Source organism: Mauremys reevesii, linkage group 3 (genome assembly GCF_016161935.1).
Source record: "Mauremys reevesii isolate NIE-2019 linkage group 3, ASM1616193v1, whole genome shotgun sequence".
NCBI lineage: Eukaryota > Metazoa > Chordata > Testudines > Geoemydidae > Mauremys > Mauremys reevesii.
The window spans coordinates 112,369,204-112,390,738 of record NC_052625.1 but is presented as its reverse complement, the minus strand read 5'-3'; the positions used below and the strand labels follow the sequence as shown (position 1 = coordinate 112,390,738).

Here is a 21,535-nt window from a genome sequence, read left to right as displayed (position 1 = left end):
AGCATAAACTGAATAGCCTATATGTTATACTTATAATATGAATAAAGAATACTCTGGCAAGAGACCTTTAAAATATATTTCATAGCTCTTGCATCATATTAAAACATTCTACAATGTTTGAAAAAGCCCAATAAATTGAAATTACTTTTTCCTAAAATAAAAAAGTGAGGCTGTTTTAGCTTATTATACCATTCATGGGCAAACTATTTTAAATGCTATATGTAGTACAGTTGAATCAATGGAAAATGAACCTGCACATAGTGAAAATCTTATTACAGAGAAGTGAAATGAAATTCCCAAATTGCTTCAATGCAATTGAAGGGAACTCATTCTGCTTACAGTGAAGCTATTTTATTGCTCAAAGTGAGCAAGTACAGTGACGTATCAGATATTTGTGTTTTGTAATGACTTGCCACATATCAGACCTGCAACTCCTCACTCTCATCCTAGATTCCAGGCATGGAGGCTGCTTCTTAGGGTGTACAGAATGTGCTCACCACAACCTTCCTGCAGGGGGTTGGGGTTGGAGAAGGTCTTTGTCCAGCTAGCGATAAGCAAAGGGGCATGGCCCCTTTAAGGGCTCCCTTACTACAGCTGGGGCAGGGGTGAAAGTAAAATACAGCTCTTACCAGTACAGGTTCCACTCCCCTCCACCCCCCGGAAGGGGCAGGGCCTCAGATGGAAGGGGCGGGGCCAGAGTGGAAGTAAGTTACATTTCTTACCTGTACAGTCCAAACACAAGCAACCCACCTCTCCTACATGCTTCATGGATCCCTCCCATTGCATGACTTAGATATAGAAAATAAAGCTACTATTACTACTACCAGTACTGTCTGTAATAAAACTTTACTATTGGAATAAGCCTGAAAAACTGAAAATTCACTGTCACATTTTTCTCCTTGTCCTCCCTCCTCCTCCTCCAGCCAGGCTGCCAATGCAGCTAGGCTGCCTGTTCCCCCGACCCCTGCACTCAGCAGGGGCTACAGGGGCTCCCCTCTAGCTTGTAGCAGGGAGCAGGGGGACTGGCTGAGGGAGAAGCCTCCCCAGGTAGCCTGCTGCCTGCATAAGAACAGTTTTAACTTAGCTGTTCACTCCGCGGTCTGAACCGGGATTCGGGGCTATTTCTGGCACCCTTGCTAATTTCACTCTCGGTTGTTGGGGGCGGGGGTGACCAAAGCCAGGGCAGTTCTTTTCTGCCCCCTGAATGAGGCAATCTTCAATAATATAATACACAAAAAATACAATCAAAATCAGGAACCATTTCCAAGTTCAAATTGCACATGGATTTAAAAAATAAACATATCGTTTTACACATTACCCTATATGACATTCACAAACAGTAGCTATGATCACACTCAGATGTTATGCTACTGCACTGTTTACCAGAGGTTCTCTATGTACAAACTGATAAGCACTATTTTAGTGCTAGTTGGTGCAGCTGGATCAAAGGATGGAAAAATAATTTGGCTCAAAGAATCAACCTGACCTTCATAAAACCCCAAACTAGACTTTTGGGTGGCTAGGAACATTTCAGTTAACTTTTCCCTCCATGTTATTTTTCGTTTTCATGCTTCTTTACACTTGCCTTCAGCTGGAAGTGGAAACACAGAAAGATACTGCTAAAAGCCTGTTCTTGTGAGATATCCACTCTGGTTTCATAGATTCAAGGAAGGCAGAGATCTAGGATTAGGCTCAGGTAAACATTCAGAAGTACAAATAAATATCTAAACCAGAACTCCTGAGGTTTCCACATTATTAATCTGCTTCTTAGACATCTGTAATCACAGAGATGAAAGAGCAAGGATGGTCATGTGATAAAGGTACCAGATTGGGGCTCAAGAGAGAAGGGTGATATTCTTTGGGAAGTCATTTAGCCTCTGTGTGTGTCAGTTCACCATATATAAAATGGGCGTAACAATTCTTCCTTTCACTCATCCTTGGTATCGTCCATTTAGTTTGTAAACTCTTCAGGGCAGGGGACTGTGAGTCCCCCATCTCTGCTGGGGCTGGTAGAGATTACTGAAATGTAAACAGTAATTAATAAATAGAGCTGCATACTGCAAAACATCCCCTTCCTCATCACTTAAGGAATTTGTTCCTTAAGAAAAAGACATACTTGAAGATACATTTGGTTAAAGAAGAGTATTTCATAAAACCATATGAATAGAGATTTAAGAAAGATCTATACAATTTAAAAAGTATGCTTATTGCAAAAGAGAGTTTGCCAGTAATTTTAAGAATTGAATTTACTTCCTGTTTTCTAAAGCAAAAGTGCTAACATGCTGTGGAGAACAGCAGTAGATTAAGGTGGTGTCTTTCTATTGTAAGATAATGGCTTCGAGGAAAAGGTCAGTTGGAATTGTACTGTCACTAACCAGTTTTGAAATGGACTGTACACAAAGCAAAAATGGTCAGTGATTGAAGAAATGGAAACAAAAGAGGGGATGTGTGTAAAGGAATAAGTATTGAGGGAAATAGCATTGTGTTCACATTTTAATGAAGTATTTCACCTATTTAACCACAAGTTATAGTGGAGCTCGACTATTTGAAGTGAAGCTTATACAGATTTGTAAAACTAGCCTTCACTCTGATGTCTTCATCCATACAGCCTCAGTTTTGTTACAGAAGGTCATATCTGTGGTCATAGCTGAAAAGCTAGAGGAGTCCGAAGATTGTCCTGTTTGCTAGAAAAGTGAATACAGCAGTTAAAAAGGAACTACAGCCAATTTCCCACATTCACTAAGATCCTATCAAGGTTTACTGAAACTGTACCAAGTATGTTAGCATTTTGGGGGCAAACATTAGGAGTTTATCAGCTTTAAATTAGATGAGCATAGTAGCAAGTTTATCTTTTTTCACAAAACCCCTTGATTTTACAGATCAAAGGATACTCATCAGGAGAGTTTCACAGATCTCAAAGTGTTTCACTACTAGGAAGTATGATAATTATATATATATATATATATACATATATATATATATATACATACACACATACACACACACACATATGTTGATATTTTGGTTTGGGATACCACAAAGCAGGAACATGTGTTTAAACTCCTAAAATAGGTTATTATACCTCCTCTTATTCAAAATCTGATGCAGGGTATATATGCATGCCAAAAATTCAAAGTCAGAAAAGATTAAATCAATGCAAGACTAGAGGAAAAAGATTTATTTTTAAAAAAAGCCTAAGCCTTAAAACAATTTTTTAAATAGAATTTCCCAGATAAAAAATAGATTTCAAACAAAATTTCCCAGATCTGGTTACCAATTGCACATGCCAAAACTAATTCCTACATTAGCCATGGTGCATTTTCCATTTTGAGAACTAATGAAGCAGGATGCTGAAGGCGCTGATAATAAAGAAAAGTACATGTTGTCCGAAACTTGTAGTTTATTGCCAACTACCTTGAATTGCAACAATGGAAATCTATGCTGTTACCACTCAAGATTAGCTGTTACCACTCAAGAAAGATCTTGGAGTCATTGTGGATAATTCTCTGAAATCTGCTGAACGCGCAGCAGCAATCAAAAAAAGCAAGCAGAATGCTGTGAATCATTAAGAAAGGGATAGATAATAAGACCGAAAATATCATATTGCCTCTATATAAATCCACGGTACACCCACTTTTTGAATACTGCATGCAGATCAGGTCACCCCATCTCAAAAAAGATATATTGGAATTGGAAAAGGTTCAGAAAAGGGCAACAAAAATGATTGGGGTATGGAATGGCTTCCGTATGATGAGAGATTAATAAGAGTGGGACTTTTCAGCTTGGAAAAGAGACAACTAAGAAGGGATATGATCGAGGTTTATAAAATGATGACTGATGTGGAGAAAGTAAATAAGCAAGTGTTATTTAGTCCTTCTCATAACACAAGAACTAGGGGTCACCAAATGAAATTAATAGGCAGCTGGTTTAAAACATACAAAAGGAAGTGTTTCTTCACACAATGCACAGTCAGTCTGTGGAACTCTTTGCCAGAGGATGTTGTGACGGTCAAGACTATAATAGGGTTCAGAAAAGAACTAGATAAATTTATGGAGGATAGGTCCATCAATAGCTATTAGCCAGGATGGGCAGGGATGGTGTCCCTAGCCTCTGTTTGCCAGAAGCTGGGAATGGGCGACAGGGGATGGATCACTTGATGATTACCTGTTCTGTTCATTCCCTCTGGGGCACCTGGCATTGGTCACTGTCAGAAGACAGGATACTGGGCAAGATGGACATTTGGTCTGACCAGGGACGGCTCTAGACATTTTGCCGCCCCAAGCATGGAGGGTCCGCGGGACCAGTGGACCCTCCGCAGGCGAGTCACCGAAGGCACCCTGCCTGCCGCCCTAGCGGCGACTGGCAGAGCGCCCCCCGCGGCTTGCCGCCCCAGGCACGCGCTTGGAGCACTGGTGCCTGGAGCCGCCCCTGGGTCTGACTCAGTACGGCCATTCTCATGTGCTGATGGTTGAAAAGAAAGTATACATTACATTGGTCCTGGCAAAAATATTAAAATAATAATAAGAGAGATGGGCTGTTGGCCTATAAAGAATCTAAGGGTCAAATTTTCAAATGTATGTAATTTAGGAGCCTAGGGACATTTTCAAAAATGGCAGGCCCTTAAGACTTAGGTTCCCAAGTGCCTAAATCACTTTTGAAAATTTTGTCTTAAGTCAATAGAGATATTCAGGACACTTAATGAATGTAGTGTAATAAGAATGAGTAGAAGATGCTACATGCTGCATGTCTAAGCCTGCAGACATCATGCATATCTAAGCTTGCAGACATCATTGTGTGAGGTAATATTTTGTTATTTGAAAAATAATAGGAAAATATTAAAGATTATAATATACGGACCCAAGGAAATGGAGCTAAGGTTGTAAGTGCCATGTTCACTGTCAATTTTTGACATTTGAGTTTTTAGGCTTGCAACAGTGCCCTTAACTTGCTCTTAGGAGTTGTTTTGATATAATTTGCCATTAGAACTGGCCAGAAAAATGGGAGTTTCCTGTCAGAATTTCTCACAGGAACAATTTCCATATGAAATTTCCCCATCAGGAAATCACAGTTTTTCCGTTGCAAAAGCCAGAAAAAAATTTAGACAGTAAAGAAAAAAAACTACATTTCCTCATTTTGATTGTTTTCTAATATTTGCCAACAAGAAAATACTATAAAAGTTACCTTCAGAAAAAAATAACAATTTCACTTTTACTTGGCAACCTAGAAAATGGGGGCACTTCCTTACAATATCAAAATGAAAAATATCAAAAATGCAAAAAAACTCACCACCCCAAAAATTCCTTTGTTGTTCCAAAAAATCAAAACATTGCCAAAAGTGAGATTTTCTGTAAAAAAAATTTGCTTTTGACAAAACCCTGTATTTCAGCCAACCCTTCCCTCCAACTTTTTGTTGACAGTTTTTTGATCTGTTCTATTTATATTGATGTTGACAGCAAACCAGGTTAGGATTAAAGGGGAAGTATAAAAACCCCTTTAAAACTAGAAAGGATCAGCCTGTTTATGCTTTGAGAGCAAATTGTAAACCTAACACTGTGAGCTCTTCCTGCCCTTAATGCACTCTCCAGTGACAGCAATTTAAACCATAGAAGATTACTCAGACAGCTGAAATCTGCACTTTAAGCCAGGAAAATCTAACAAGGGAACCATCAATGTGTATGCAGTATTAGAGTGAAAGGGGACATGATGTTTTCAGCTAACAAAATGTACTGTATTTTATAGGATTTGGAATGGGAAAATAGTGTCTTCTAGTCACAAAATCTTACAGAAACTAAGAGCTTTGTTATTTTTCAGCAGTTCATCACTTTGTCATTTAGTGATCAGCACCACATACTCCATTTCCCATAGAGAACACATTCAACATTTCAAGTTAGGGTGTGAATAAGGGGGAAGGGGTACAGACTGCATGCTAAAGAAAGGAACCAACTATAACAAAAGAGAACCAAAATGGGAGGAGTTACTTACTGACAAATTTATCTCATGCCAGACATCATGGCCATGACTCAGGTCACAGCTTTTCTCATATTGGTTTCTTAAAAGAGGTGATCTGTCCCTTTTGCAGCACTTGATGGATCCTCAATTTGCTATGAAAATCAAGATGGTACTAGTAATTTTTAGAGACACTGAACTTTAAAAGATTACACAAGTAGCTTTACTATTGTACTTGCAGATTTATTTGTCTATACGTAGACTTTGTGACAATACATGTGTATGAATAAGAAGAGCACTGGGGCATAGGAAAAAGCTTAAAAACTAGAGAGTACTGCAGGGTTAGATTAATATTTACATTTAATTAAAGACAGCCATATGTGCCATCAAAAATATTGTCTTCTGGGCAATGTCCTTTCTAACAGATGTGATTACAGATGCAGAATAAATATTTTGCAGAAAGGCATAATGGCTGCACAACCCATCAGGAGAGGAGAAAAATAGTAACATGAAAAAAGATACCTTAAGCAGCTGCATGCTGTTTGCCAAGGATGTAGATCTACTATGGACAATATCTTCCTTTAAATCTTGCCTAGAAAATCTCACAAGCTTCCTGACATTTACTTCTTAGACTCAGGATGAAATTATATGTCAGATACACACAGTGAGATTTGTGTTTTATCTCAGAATGAGACCAGGTAGCAGAAAAACCAACCTCAGGGCAAAATTGCATATTTTAGATACTTCTAGTCTGCTTGGTTGCACGTTTCTCTATTGCACAGATGTAGTTTAAGCTCTCCCTAGCGATCACAGGATAGACCTTGGTGCCTGCTCTATGCCCTTTGGACAACTGACTGCACCTGCTCAGCAGGTACGCAACTGGCATACTGGATCCTGCGCCAGTCTCATACAGCCCCCCATGCAAGGAATATGTCACAGGTAGTGTGCTATGCTCTGGCCCTCTCCAGCTGGCACAGTTTAGAGCAGCTCCCAGGCTTCTCTAAACTCTGTTGGGGATGGCATAAAATGAGAACCAGGATCAGGGAGCCATTCATTTGATGCCTGATGCCCACCATCCCCACTGTGCCAAGCAGAGGTTCTGGGTCATAAGCCAAAAAAATGTATTAAGAAATGAGGAAAAACAAAAGAAAGTGCAATGAAAAAGGTGAAATTAAAAAGTGACAATGAAAGTGAGGTGGATAGTTGATTGGGAGTTCTGAGCGCTGACAAGTCCCACCATATGCTTTATACAGAAAGAGCTATCGTGCATCAATCTACATCCCCATTGTTACTACTGTTAAAATGTCATGGATAAGATTTCTGTAAATCCACTCCAGTTACTGTAAGTTATAATAATTACTAATAACTTAATACAAGCTAAATATGGAAACTTGAGCTATAAGGTTCAGAGATTGTAGATTGTTATATTATGATGTAATAGTTGTTGAGCTGAATTATTCTTCCCTGCTGACATGGAAACGTACTTTCAAACTGCTTTTGGTTAGGGTCGTTTAGGTTCCTCTCCTACTCCAGTTAAAGGCAATGGAAATAATAATACCACTTAGATCTCATATAGCACTTTTCATCAGCAGATCTCAAAGTGCTTTACTCTCCCACTGATTTCAGTGGAATATGTTTCAGGCCTTCAGAAAATACACCTCTACCTCGATATAACGCGACCCAATATAACACGAATTCAGATATAACACGGTAAAGCAGTGCTCTGCGGGGGCGGAGCTGCAGACTCCAATGGATCAAAGCAAGTTCGATATAACGCGGTTTCACCTATAATGCGGTAAGATTTTTTGGCTCCTGAGGACAGTGTTATATTGAGGTAGAGGTGTATGTTGTAATTCAGAGCAGTGCATGCGTTTGAGTAGAGATTAATCCACAAAGGTGATTTCTGACCTGGATCCATCTAAAGAGACAGGTATCTAAAAGCCCCTGATCATCTACCAACCAGAGTGCTCTTCGATCTTGGCTGCCAAAATTCCTGAATTTCCAACTTTGAAAGCAGAACCTCCCAAAATGAAATAATATAATTTGTAAACACTGATAATTATGAGCGATGTCCTTCCTAGAATTATAGCCTTCTGGAAACTGCACCTAAGGGTTGAGAATACATGGTGGCACCCAGTAGGCATGGGAGTGGAAGGGCAAAGAAAGTTTTGCACTCTATTTTAATATCATTAACTCATGGCCTTGAATGAGGGGAACAGGAGTGAAAATCCAGATCACAGCACTTACGGAATTGTATTCTCAAAGAAGCCAATTACCCACCTTCCTCCTTCCTCTAGCAGTAGCCTATACAAGATGTTTTGTACTTAAAAAAAAACCAAACAAACCCTGATCTGTCCATTTGTGCAAAAGAGAAGAGCAACATCTTAATTTTCTTAATTTATAAATGGAGACTATTTCAATTTGTAAACACATTCTTTAAGAAACCAAGCCCTGGTAGAGTTGGATCATACAAAAAGAGTAGAGTCTTTTAAGAACATTTGTTACATCTGCTTTTTTCCTAATAAGATGTTGCCATAAAATATATAGTTTGAATTGAAGCCTCATAACATAGCTATGATTATTGTTGTTTTAGGAACAGCTAATTACTTAAATTAGGTCTTTTTTGACATTAAGGATGCTAATTTGATGTTTTACAACACAAAATAATCCATACAAACAGAAAACTTGCTGGCCAGGCTGTTTTTACTAGGTACTAGAGGATACGGCTTATATTAGGGAAATAGTAGCCCCCTTACAGTATTTTCAATATTATTTGTCCTAGTCACATCAATTCATATATAGAATAACATAGAATGAGTATTTGAAAAGTTGCAACAGTAATTAATGTTAATCTCTTCAATAAGTTAAGGTATTTAAAACTTGGGGGGTTTTCTTATTAACTCAGACAAGGAAATTTAGTACTGGCAGCTCTGGTGCTCTTTACCACAAACTACCCAAGCCTGGGGAATCATATAGTTAGCCCTGTTAGCCCAATGGTTAGCCAATATTTGGGGCCTTGCAGGTTGTTTCTATTGGGGAAGAAAATAATGATAGTGTCAGGTGTTTCTTTGATGCAAGCCTGTTGCTGTTGTTTTTGACAAGGCAGTTACACAACGTTTGGTCTCCCTGAACACAGCAGGAATCAAAGAAAAGGAGATAGTTTCTTTGCTCACAGGTCCAAGCCTCTTTCCAGTCAACACTCAGCCCCAAAAGCTCTCTCTCTCTCGGCTTTCTCTCAGAAGCCATGTAAGCACCGCTTTTCTTGTTGTCTTCTTGGCTTTCCTGCTGCCTTCTCTGTCTGCATCTCATTCAGACACACCTAGCTCCAAATGATACCCATTTGAATTTGAATTCAGAACCCAGGGAAAGCCCATTGGACTGTATGGCTCAGTCAGGGATGGCTTTAGGAAGTGCGGGGCCCAATTCAAACAGTTTTGATGGGGCCCTGGCAGGAATGACTTAAAAAAAACAACACGTGGGGCTTGTATTCACCGGGCAGTGCTCTGAGACTTTGGCGGCACTTCGGCGGTGGGTCCTTCACTTGCTCCAGGTCTTCAGCAGCACTGAAGGACCCGCTCCCGAAGTATTGCCGAAGACCCGGAGTAAGCGAAGGACCTGCTGCTGAAATGCCGCTGAAGACCCAATGCGCCGCCAGGTGAGTAAAAATTAAAAAGGCGCCTCTAGCCAGGGAAGGGATTCTCACTGGGCGCGGGGCCCTCTTAGGTGCGGGGCCCGATTCAGGGGAATTGGTGGAATAGGCCTAAAGCCGGCCCTCGGCTCAACTCCTACTCCAGCCTCATCATACTAGTCTGTGATATGGGTGGTGGCTTCTGTTGCTTAGCTATTACTTAACAAAAGGATATTTAATTGCTCTCTCATTCAGATTCAAAGGAAGGTGGCTATCATCCCCACCAGCTTCAATGAGGTTGTGACTGTCCATAGATCAAAAACATGCATGTTGGGACCCACCCAACTCCAACATATTAGTATAATTTGGATGGCTCAGAAATTATCTTTTGTAATTAATGTAAGGGAGCCAGAAGATAGGGGTTCTGTTTCCTGTTCTGGTATAGGCTTGCTGTGTTAACTTGGATAGGACACAATTTCAAAGTGTCCCCATGCCAGGAAAAAACACTTCAGTGTCTCAGTCCCTTATCTGTAAAATGAAGAGAATTAGGTTCTCTCTCTGGAGTGTGGTGGCTTAATTCCCAAAGAGTGCTGAGGGGCTTAATTCATTAATTTGTTTGGAGATCCTTGAATGGAAGGCACCGTTAAAATGTGAAATTTTAGTATTATTATGAAACTTTCTTTAAAGCCAGCTGCACGAACACACACCACAAAAAATATTGCAGAGCAGCACTTTCTAATGTCTTTTCTTGTAACCCATTATCTAAGCACCCTTGAGCGCATTGCGCCTCTGAAATGCCACTGATTGAAGAAGAGTGCTGGATAAGAAATGCTGTTGGAAGCCATTGAAAAATCAGCAGGTTGCTATTGTGCAATGCTACAATAAGAAGACAGACAATGCTACAAAAAAGAAAAAGCAGCAGGAAGGAAAAGAATCGGGAACAGTACGTGGGAAGAGAGACCAGCACAAGTTCTGAGGGAAACATGGTTCATAAACCCATCACAATTTAGAACAGTTAAAAAAAACCAAACGAAACTTTAAAATTATGTGTTATTTTCCTTCTTGCTGTTAAATCTACAATTAAGAACATGCAGTAATTATCCTTGTTACTAATTTTAGGTCTACAGGTACCATGTAGTTTGCTGTTGTAAACAACAGTAGTGCCTAGTCATGCTAGATTGATAAACAATAGTCTCAGAACATAGCAACTAACGTTTATTGTTGACAAGAGGATTCTGAGCCATCCATCTGTTCACGTAACAGACTCAAAGTAGTGTGTGTTGTACTCATTTCTGCAGCCTCTTCCCGACATGTCTTTTGTTTGGCCTTGCTGACACCTGTGACATTTATGCCATCTTCAGGAGCCAAAGCAGTCAGATTTGTCAGTCTCCTGTTATTGAGCAGCAGACACTGACCCACACTGGTAGCTAGGATATATATGTATTTCTTGTGCTGGTAATGCTGGTGCCCACTCTCCAGTTAAGTATTATTTGGTTCTTATCCTACTGAAACATGCGACTAAACCTCAGCACAACAGCAATGGTTATCCCATACCCTGGCAACTCTCACCTAGGCCGCTTCAGACAAAAATCTCTCATTTATGTGTGCACCTCTTTTTTATGTCATTTCTCCCTGGGGCCACATGAGTTACATTGACTTAGCACAACATTCCTCAGCAGGAAATTCAAATGTACTTGACAGCAGTCAGTCAGGCACCTGTATAAGGCCTGGATAAACACATACTTCAATATGTGCTTCAGCTATAGGTAGGGTGTCCAGGTGTCTGGTTTTTCGACCAGGAGACCCTGGCAGCTCCGGTCAGCACTGCTGACCGAGCCATTAAAAGTCAGGTTGGTGGTGCTGCGGGGCTAAGACAGGATAGTACCTACCTGTCCTGGCACCGTTCTGCACCCAGGAAGCAGCCAGCAGGTCCAGCTCATAGGCAGGGTGGCCACGGGGCTCCACGCACTGCCCCCCCCCCCGAGCACCGGCTCCACACTCCCTTAGGATGAGAACCGGCCAATGGATTGGGGGTGACGGTGCCTGTGGGTGAGAGCAGCATGTGGAGCTTCCTCCCCCACACCTAGGGCCCGGACCTGCTGGCTGCTTCCGGGACACAGCGCAGTGCCAGGACAGGCAGGGAGCCTGCCTTAGTCCTACTGCACCACTGACCGAGAGCTATTTGAGGTAAGCCCAGGACCCAACCCTGAGCCCTGCCCAAACCCAGAGCGCCCTACTGCACTCCAAGGCCCTCATTCCCCCTCCACCCCAGAGCATGCACCTCCACTCAGAGCCTTCAACCCCCTCCACCCTAACCCCTGCCCAGGCCCAGAGCCCCCTCCCACACCGTGAATGCCTCATCCCCGGCCTCATCCCCCTCCAGGACCCCCACCCCACCTCAACCGCAGCCCCCTCCCACACTCTGAATCCCTCAGCCCCACCCCACAGCCTGGAGCCCCCTCCTGCCCCCCAAACCCCTCATCCCCAGCCCTATCCCAGAGCCTGCACCCCCAGCCACACCCTTCACCCCCTCCTGCACCCAAACTCCCTGTCCTAACCCAGAGCTCCCTCCCACACTCTGAACCCCCTCATATCTGGCCCCACCCCAGAGCCCACACCCCCAGTTAGAGCCCTCACCCTCTCCCGCACCTCAACCCCCTGCCCCAGCCCAGTGAGGGTGGGGGAGAGTGAGCCACCGAGGGATGGGGAATGTAGTGAGTGGGGGGGGGGGCTTGGGAAAGGGGCAAGGCCAGGCTGTTCGGTTTTGTGCAATTAGAAAGTTGCCAACCCTACCTAGAGGCAGGTAACTCCTCACAAGTTAATTCACACATTGACAGAAACCGTAGACACCGATTAAAAGGCATTGTCAAGAAGAAGTGGGTTTCCTAGGACAGTGAGAAAGAACTACTTCAACATCTGCTCCCTTTGCAGTTGATGCTACTTTTACCCATATGTATCCAGGCTTTGAATCAGAGGCGAGTCATTCTTATTTTATTAAAATTAGCAAATATAGTAATAAGTGCTGGATTAACAACCCCGGAAACTGAATCCTACGTACAACATCAGAAGCTTCCCTATCCTGACCCTGATGGTTCACATTCAGGGGGCTGAAAGTAGAACTTAGTTTCTATGCTCAGACAGTGCTTGTTTGCTGAGATGCCAACAAAGGTGCTAATCACAGTGATTGGGGTGTATTTGGGAGATAGGGGCACATGTTCTCTGAGAATTAGACTAAGACCAAAGATCTTAACAATTTAGCTAGGGGGTGTGGTGAATTCTCCATCACTTCGTGTCTTTAAGTCAAGACTGGATGTCTTCCTAAAAGATCTGCTCTAATTCATCTACAAGATACGGGTTTGATGCAACAGTTACTGGGAGAAATTCTGTTACTGGTATTATGCAGGAAGTCAGACTAGATGATCATAATGGGCCCTTCTGGCCTTAATAATCTATTATTCATTTCATACAGACCACTCAAAAGCAGGGTGTTCATTTCCATGTTGTTCTCGCATTAACTAGGTCTAAGAAACAGAGCTATAGTGTGCATAAAATTATAGAAAATCAGAATTTGCTCAGCATTACTAGTGTAAAAGCAATCCTTCAAGTACATGATCCAAAGTCAAAGAAAAGTCTTCCGCTGTCTTCAATGGACGTTGGAACAGATCCCAGACAGACAACACATCCCTTCACTGGGATGCATCCTTCACAATGATGTGTTCCTTTTAAAAATTACAGTATTGAATTTTAAAACCTTTTACTGGGATGACATATTCCAGAAAACCTAGTGCTAGTGACATTTACATGAACACAAAAAAACTTAAGGCAAAAAGTTTTTGTATTGAGTCTGGGAGAAGGAACACTCTCAAGGGAGAAAGAGAAGGAACAGAAGAAAAAGAAATAAATGAAATTCTGTAAAATCCTACCTTCCTCTGGACAGGAGAATGTTCGGTTTCTGAGTAGGCCATTCACAGATTATTTAAAATATCTGATGATGGGCATGATATTAAAAACTAGACAGATGTTCTAGCAGACACCTGCTTACTCCTTGTGTTAACAGAATATTAATATGTGAACAAATAAAGGAATTGTTTGAAATAACGAGCTATGATTCATCACATCAGTATTTGATAAGGTCAGTAGAGACTGAAGCCCAGAGCATGTCTTTGTTCAAAGGACATGGTAGGGTTTTGAGAAGATTTACTAAACCAGATGCAGTAAGTCAATGTTTCTTATTCAGAGGGACATGATCCTGGGGAGGACGGGGGAGCATCTTGAATGGCAATGGGGGGGCAGAGTCTTGAGGGATTGAAAATTGTATTACAATCTAATGCAAAGAAAATCTCACTCCCCCACTCCCTGCACACCCTTATAGATTTTACAGTCAGAAGGGATCATCGCGATCATCTATTCTAGTCTGATCTCCTTCAGGGTCAAGTATTCTTGGCCAACCTATTGAAACATACACAAATTAAATAGGTCTATCATTGTCACTTTTATTAATGAATGTTACTATACTTTTATTTACCCATAAGAGGGATTGTGAAAATTTTTCATTTTGAATAAGGGGTCACAAACCTCAAAATGTTGAGAAACCATGCTGTAAGTGACCCACATTGTAGCATTGTGTTTTCAAATAGAAATCTTTTCTTATCTGAGTTCCCCTCCCCCTCAATCTGTGCCCTCTCCCCTTTGGAGCTGTAACTCCATTGTGCCACAATCACACATGTATCCTAAGCTGCCATGCACCAAGAAACCCATGGCAGAGAACTTGCTGCTTATTAACACAGTTTTCGGATTGCTTACTAATGTGTTCCATTTTAATTAAATTTTGATTGCATTTGCTTTAACACTTTAATTGATAAAAAGTCTTACACTGCATACATCATTCAGGAAAAGCTACAACCATGGCCCTACATGCTGAATCATAGTCACAGAAAGAATCTAGAATTAATAAATGCCAAGTTATAAGAGAGAAGCACAGGAGTGCAATTATTGTTTTTTTGGATAGGTTATCACGTCAAGGATGGCATGAAGGTCTGCATTTCTCATTCCTTTCAGGATAAGAGAGAAGAAAAATATTGAACTGGCAGATGGCTGCAACTCATTACTGTGTGGAACTACAGCACTGAGGGTAAAATGATGGCAAATTAATCATCATTCACTAAGAATGAATGGCAGGGAATGATGTGTGCTGTTTCTATTTTATTTCATGTCATATTAAACCTGTACTAGATAACTGACAAAATGTGTTAAACTCACTGTGGCCTGTGCTAACATCAACAGATGAGCTAAGCGTCTCTTCTCGCATAAACAGCTATTTATTATTTTCTTGCAAATACTGTACCAAAAGTTACAGTTATAGACTGAACATAATCATGGATGAACAAAGACCCTTGAATATTGATATATAATTACTTCTGATGGAAATTACCTTATTTTATTGTAAATTATATCTTAATTTTAAATTACATTATGCCTCAACCTGATTAATTTCAATTTAAACCAGATACCGATTGCCTATGCAGTCAGGATTAAACACTTTTTTTCAACCCTAATGTAGTTCTCTTTAGCTTGTGCTATCACTTAAGGCAGAAACAAAAATGTTTAATGTCTGGCTGCTTTCTAGATCTCACTAAAGACCGACTTCCTTCCCTGATGCCTGGCTGCTTAAAAGAAAAATTATTTACAAAGGGGATATCAGACTGCATCTAACTTAACAGAGGTTCTTACAGAAGATGCTGCATTCAGTCTGCCACTCAATTCACCTGCTCTTGGACTTTTTCAATTGGACAGTTACTTCTCAGGTAAAAGCTATCTAAAATGCCGTGCACACTTCAGGTACTGCACAATTAATGGTCTATATTTTTTAAGTGACTAGTGATTGAGATGCCTTAATAGCTGATTTTTCCGAAGTGATGAGCCCCCACTGTATGAAAGTCAGGCCCCTTTAAAGGTGTTAAGTTGAACACCCAAAAACTCAGGCACCCCAAAAACCACCAATCATTTTTGAAAGGCCAATAATGATTTGTACTTTTTAAATGGCTTGTACTGTAAATAGATTTTAAAGGTCACTTCCATGGTTTATGAGGGACTATGATTTGTAATACTGTTATGAACTAGGTGAAACTGGGCTTTGGGATAGAGGTTGACAGGTGTGAACTCACCCTTCAGTTAGAATAGCTGTAAGCATAAACATCACCTTAGACAAAGGGAGTGTGTGAACCTGCCCAGGAACTTTTTCTGAGTATTGTTTTGGATAGAGAGACAAGGAGGCAGAACAGCTGAAGGGAGCAGCTGAAAGCATGGTGGCTGACTGGGAAGAAAAGTGGGGAGAGGTTTTTGGGTTGGGGTTCAGGCTGAAGAGAGTGCTTGGCGCTGTGAGCAAAATAAATTGTTTCCTGCTATTTGATTCCTCCTGTGTTCAGAGACACGGGACTTTGTACATAAACAAAACTGCATCAAAGAAATAGCTGATTACTACCAATTTCTACTCCCAACTGGAACACCCACATAAACTTTGATTAGCTGCTCAGTCAAAAGGGGCAGTAGTGAACATTTGTCCACAATAGCAAACAGCATATAGTTTGCTGCAATTAGCTGCTTCTTTGCAGACAAGGGCCAGCACTGGCATAGCTGGGGCTTTGCAGATGAGGACACATAAGAACAGCCATATTGGGACAGACCAGTGATCTATATAGCCCAGTATCCTGTCTTCCCACAGGGGCCAATTCCAGATACTTCAGAGGGAATGAACAGAACAGGCAATTGCTAAGTGATGCATATCCCCCATTCCCAGCTTCTGGCAAATAGAGGCTATGGACACTTCAGAGCATCATGCTGCATCCCTGCCCATCCTGGATAATAGCCATTGATGGACCTATCCCCCCCAGGAACTTATCTAGTCCTTTTTTTAGCCCTGTTATAGTCTTGGCCTTCACAACATCCTCTGGCAAAGAGTTCCACAGGTTGACTGCATTGTGTGAAGAAATACTTCCTTTGGTTTCTTTTAAACCTGCTGCCTGTTCATTTCATTTGGTGACCCTTAGTTCTTGTGTTATGAGGAGTAAAGAATGCTTCCTTTTTACTTTCTCCACACCAGTCGCGATTTTATAGCCCTCTATCACGTCTCCCCTTAGTCATCTCCTTTCCAAGCTGAATAGTCCCAGTCTTATTAATCTCTCCTCATGCAGCAGCCTTTCCATATCCTTAATAATTTTTGTTGCCCTTTTCTGTACTTTTTTCAATTCCAATATATCTTTTTTGAGATGGGGCGACCACATCTACACACAGTATTCAAGATGTGGGCGTACCCTGGATTTATATAGAGGCAATATGATATTTTCTGTCTTATTATCTATCCCTTTCTTAACGATGCTCAACATTCTGTTCACTTTTTTGACTGCCACTGCACATTGAGTGGATGTTTTCCAAGAACTATCCACAATGACTTCAAGAGCTCTCTCGAGTAGTAACACCTAATTTAGACCATATAATTTTATATGTATAGTTGGGATTATGTTTTTCCAGTGTATATTACTTTGCATTTATCGATACTGAATTGCCAACAACGAGCTTTCATGGGAAAGCTTGTATAAGTTCCTATTGCATTGTTGCCTCTAGTTAATACAATTAGGGTCCCTCACTTTCATTCACTAAATTTCTGTAACGATTTTAAAATAATAAAAGAAAAACATGTTTTGGTGGGGTTTTGGGTTTTTTTAGATTATTTTAATCAACTGTGGGTGAATCTCTACAGGTTCAGAGTTCTAAGCTCCCCCAAACCTCTAGAGTTGGCAGAGTCAGGCTGGAAATCACTCACAAACAGCCTGCTCTCATACTTCCTTTATTTTCAGAGGGGAGTACACTTTACTGTGGTTATATATTGACAAGGCCCAGTAATTCCTGAGGTAGGACAGAAGAAACTGTCAGGGCAGCAAGCAGCACTGTCCCATGAGAATGGATACAGGCTGCAAGGAACTATCAGTAAATATCAGCTAACCACCTTCACTAAGAGAAATAAAAATACATTCTTGCATAACAAGTTTGGTAACCATAAATAGGATGCAACACAAAATATTAGGTACTATGGCAGAGCTCTGACCTTGCCCCCGTGGGTCCTGTGCTTCCAGGTGGTTTATGCTAGCCGCAGTGGCTCACTGTGACCCTCCACATAGCCCTTCTCTCTCTAGGGCCAGGGTTACAGTCTACTGAGCCCTTTTCATCATAGGCCAGCAAGGAGGTTGGTGAGAGAACTCCCACAGTCTCTGTTGTCCCTGGGGGCTTATTATCAGAACAGTTTAGCCTCCTGTCCTGACAGGGGCCTGACTTCCCCTCCCAGGAGATGTTCCTGTAGTGGTGGGTTGAGGGGAACCCGGGCCCACCCTCTACTCTGGGTTCTGGCCCAGGGATCCTAATGGTAGCAGCTGTTAGCAGCCAACCTTTCACTGCCAGAGTTGCTACATTTCCCTCGGTCACTTCCCCACAGCTCTCCTGCTTCTCCCTTCCTCACTCTTTCCTTAGGGCTCCCCTTAACGATGGTTTGAGGGTGTCTTCATTAACCAGCCTTTCAGCCTCACTTCCTCTCCTCTGGCTCCCTGGCTCCCCTCTGCCTGACTGGAGGGAGCCCTTTTTATAGTATCAGTGGGGCCTTAATTAGAGTCAGGTGGTCACATTAGCCTGGAGCAGCCCCTGCTCTGGTCAGTCAGGGAACAGAAAACTGTTAATCCAGTGGCCAGTATATCTGCCTTCTGCTATTCTGCTGTACCCAACTGGCCTGGGTCTATCACAGTACATTTTTATATTTGTAATTTGTTTTTTAACTCTTGTTTTGACCACATTCTAAGACCTCTAACCTATATACCATCGGGGTCAGTTATGATAGGTCCCATCCACATTCAGGCCAAGAGTTTGAATCTAGCCCATGGCTCTTCATTGATGTATGGGAAATGAGCTGCTAGTGAACAGGTGCCCATATAACAAACCACTATCACAAGCTGTACCCTCATGATTAGGCTAGATGGACAAACACTGAACTATCAACCCTCGAGGTGGTCAGGGTTGAGATATGTTCGGGGGTGGGGGATTTGCATAGATGGAACTCAGTTGTACTGTCTGTGAATAAAATATAGCATGTCTTTTTATAGTGTTGCAGTATTTAGCACCATCCAAGTACTGATTTTGTTTTCTTTTTGTTACACAGGAACAAGGCTAAACTTGGAAATGGCTGCGATTATGTTCCTCTTCAAGACTCAGACTCTTCAAAAGTAATTAGACTAACACCAGAGGTGCTAGAATGTAAAAACCTTAACTGTACTATTTTACTTACAATTTCTGTGTTGATCAGCTGAAAAAAAAAACTTTTCTAATTAGAAAGGTCCCTTAATTCCTAGCAGTTTTGCACAGACAGTCATTGCTCTCCAAGGGTGTCTCTTTAAGGGTGACATTCCCATAGCTACAAAATGCATGAGGCGTGTTCAGTCTTTATGAAGGTGGAGTGCAGATAGGTCAAGAAGGTGAAATTAAGTCTTACATGTCTGGCATCTACTGCAACACTGGAGGCTTCAAGTTTTTTTCTTTAGATGTGTGTGTGTTGTGGGAGGAGGGTACTTAACAGATTTTTTTTAAATAGCCCATTTTACTTCATTTATCAGGCCTCTTTGATCTGATTGGTTAACAGAAATTTAAGTGTTTTTAGGCTTGAAACTTGACCAGTCTTAAAACTATTTAAAAATCTGCCACTCCATGGTTGAGAAATACCTAAAACAGCAACTCACCTTTTGGGGTGGCTCAATAAAATAACACAAGGTTTGAGGTCTCCGAGTGGCTCTTTAGCTAGTGTACAATAGCCCAGGGCATACAGAGCAACCTGGATCACTAGTTAAGCTGGGACCATTCAAACAGTGTTTTAATACAGTCAAATGCAAGGTCATAACTTTGGGAACAAAGAATACAGGCTATACCTACAGAATGGGCGGTGGGGGGAGTGTTGTTCCTAGCATACTGAGACTCGGAAAAGGATTTAGGGGCCACAGCTGATAAACAACTCAACACAAGCTCCCAGTGTGACACTGTGGCAAAGGGGATAATGAGATCCTTGGATGTATAAACAGAGGAGCTGTGAGTAGGGAGGTGGATTTTATCTCTGTGTATGGCATTGGTGAAACTGATACTAAAATACTGCATACAGTTCTGGCATCCACATTTTACAAAGGAGGTTGAAAAATTGGAAAAGTACAGAAAACAGCCACAAAAATTATTCACAGGCTGGAGAAAATGTCTTACAGTGAAGGACTTGAAGAGCTTAATCTGTTTAGTTTACTAAAAAAAAATTGAGCAATGACTTGATTACAGTGTATAAGTGCCTCTACAGTGAGAAAATGCCAGGTACTAGAGGATTTTCTAATCTTGTGGAGAAACTCATAACAAGAACCAATGGCTGGAAGCTGAAGCCAGACAAATTCAAATTAGACACATTTTTAACAGTGAGGGTAATTAATCACTGGAAGAAACTACTAAGGGAAGTGGTGGAGTCTCCTTCTCTTGATGGCTTCAAGTCAAGATTGGATGTCTTTCTGGAAGATATGGTTTAGCCTAACACAAATTATTGGGTTCAATACAGGAGTAACTGAGTGAACTTTAATGGACTGTGATATACAGGAGATCAAACTAGATGATTTAATGGCCCCTGGCCCTAATCTATGAATAAAAATGCCAAGGTTGTTGTGTTCCAGTAGAAAGGCATGGGCAGCCATCAGTAGGTATAACATTTTTAGTGTCCAAACTTTAACTTCAGTTTGAATAAAATTATGCAGTGTTCCGGACATGTACTAGCTTGACAGTCCAGGAGACTCAGGTCCTTTGTCCATCCATACAAAGAGATGAATCCTCAATGATAGACCCAGTTTAGCCACACCGCAGTGCCGATTGGCAGGGGGTTGGACTAGATGATCTCCTGAGGTCCCTTCCAACCCTGATATTCTATGATATGCCTCAATTGAGAGCTTAGGTCAAATCTTGGTCACATTTGCTTCCTTTATTTCAATGGGGCCAGGATCTCATCCCATGTTCAAGAGCAGATAATAGTTCAGTCATAATGTTTATTTAGTCCTTGGTCTCATTGCTGGGACTGACATCACGAGGGCTAGCTGTGACATGGTCACTTGTCCACCAGAATTTGGACACCAACTTCATATCACATAACTCCCTGGTTATGATTAATTTTGGCCACTTCCAAATTTGAGCCAATGACCTAAAGCTGAAAGGCTCTGTCATTACCAAGCTCCTGAGCAAGCCTCCCCTTTCCACTATAATTACAGTAAAATTGATTTTAACAAGTAAGCCAAATTAAAGTAGTCCAGTCCCAATCACATAGCAGATTTACTTCAGCATTTGCTCTGAGGAAGAGCAATCCAGACTGTCAGTTCAGCTGTCATTTGGCTGACTCACACTTGGGCATGTCATATTAATAGATTGTTATGTTTTGATTACTATCCAAAATGCTCTCAAACACCTGGAATAACTCTCTTGTTTACTCTGCTTCAATAAGCTTGTTTTGATATTTCCAAAACTTTTTAAAAATTTTGTCTGACAGGAAATTGTAAAATTTTGACTTTGTTCCGATGCCGGACAAAGGGGAGTTTTAAAACATTGGCATTTCCTGCAAAATGGAAATTATGAGTTTTGACCTGCTGTACTCCCTGCCTCTTTCAAAGCTATACCATCAGATGTCTATATTGGTAACACTAGTTAGATGGCAACCAAAAGGACTTCTTTTTCAGTCTTTTTACAAACAGTGGCATTTCATCAAAACAGGCACATCAACTTCTTTCCCAAGATACTATCAAGTTCTACAGATCATTCAGGGCATCAGGTATTCCCCTTAAACTGAGCTACATCTAGTGACTTTATCTGATTTTCTTCTGGCTCTTATGAGCCCCTGCTCAGGAAAACACAGGAATCATA

At 41.3% G+C, this 21,535-nt stretch overlaps 1 long non-coding RNA gene across 1 annotated transcript in view; it reads left to right on the top strand.

Moving 5' to 3' along the window:
- LOC120401760 overlaps positions 1 to 21,535 on the top strand; it is a 116,244-nt gene that overhangs the window by 79,855 nt on the left and 14,854 nt on the right. The window contains exons 3-5 of the long non-coding RNA XR_005596715.1: positions 14,633 to 14,705; positions 15,201 to 15,378; positions 18,774 to 18,837. This is a non-coding gene — a long non-coding RNA (uncharacterized LOC120401760). The remainder of the gene's footprint in view (positions 1 to 14,632; positions 14,706 to 15,200; positions 15,379 to 18,773; positions 18,838 to 21,535) is intronic.